Raw genomic sequence first — 1,470 nt, 5'->3', positions numbered from 1 at the left:
AACTCCTGCCTCCTGCTCTGGCCCACTCTTGGCTTTGTAGGATAGTTAGTTCAGAGCCAGGATGCATGAAACATCTGCTCCACAACCGAAGTCTCTCAACCTGCAAAGAAGCAGTTACTACAGACCAAGGGGAGGCAAGACACAGGGCAAGGAGATTACCTCCAACAAGCAGCAAGCAAAGCCCGCAGCACTTCTGCTGGAAGAGCTGCAGCTGACCAACCAGCCCAGCACCAATATCAGCTGCAGGAGTGCTGCAGAAACCAAGGGGCCTCCCAGTGGCCACAGAGATTCCTTCCCTTCTAGAGCAACCCAACTTGTCTTTTTTTTTTTTAATGATGTGAGGGCTGCCCCCGCCACACCAACAACACTTATTCTCCATTCACACTTTGGAAGTGACACGCAGAGCTGGTGGGTACAGCTGGAGCATCCTTTGGGTTCCTCAGCACCTAACACAGCATGCACTGCGAGGCTGAGGATTACTCAGCCCAGGAGTACAGACAAGCCAAACAGGCAGAAGTCCCTCTGCTCCTGACAGCAGGAGCTGCTGAAGCTTCCCCGAGCTCTCACCAAAATGTTTCACAGGTGTTCACAAGCAGAAGAGATGCATTCCTTCAGCTCCTCCAAAAGAGAGCCCTGTTTCTCACAGCCATCTGTTTTTTCTTCACCACCCTTGAACTGCCATTCACCTCCACCTTACTTCATGGGGGGGAGGAAAAATAAATAAATAAATCAAGCCCTCACATCCAGCCAAGTCGCCTTCATTCCTTGTCTATGAGTGACTGCTTTGGAAACAGAGAGCAATGTGTGCGTGCAAGAGGAGGAGCTGTAAAGGCTGGGTACCATTTGTCAAGGTGGAAGACTGGTGTACATCCCTGTCTGAGCAACCTGTGAGTAAACACCTTTCTCCCGACTGTTTTTTTTGTTTGTTTGTTTTTGTTTTTTTTTTTTTCTTTAGCTTTTCACACTACAGTGCTAACTCCCCCAACTTCCCACTGTGAAGTTACTGGGGGACAAATCCCACAAGCAAAGAACAAACCCCCAACACTGGAAAAAAACCTTAAAAACCACAAGTGGAAAAAGAAAGTCACAAGTGCACCTCAGCCCCCAGGCAGGGACCGTGCATGTAAGACTACAACAATTCAAGCTTCCTTGGAACATGCATTTTTCAACGTGAAAACCCCCTGCAGACCCACAGAGCCCAACTCTCAGAGAGGAAATAACCTGGCTGTTTCACTTGGGTGAGTACCACTGAAAATTAGGGGTGAAGATGCACAATTTTGGCTTAGCCCCCTCTCCTAATACTCAGCATCACGGTACTCTGGTTCCCACCTGTCTGTTAAAAAAAGAAATAAAAAAAATCCCAAATGATACACATAGGAGCAGTTTGACACGAAGTGTCTGCAGTGTGTCATCAGTTACAGATGCCAACATCACACTGGACGTGGGGCGAAGGTGGAGGAGGGGGAGGGT

The sequence above is a fragment of the Numida meleagris genome, chromosome 25, assembly GCF_002078875.1.
Source record: "Numida meleagris isolate 19003 breed g44 Domestic line chromosome 25, NumMel1.0, whole genome shotgun sequence".
Lineage (NCBI taxonomy): Eukaryota > Metazoa > Chordata > Aves > Galliformes > Numididae > Numida > Numida meleagris.
Note: the sequence above shows the minus strand (reverse complement) of the source record.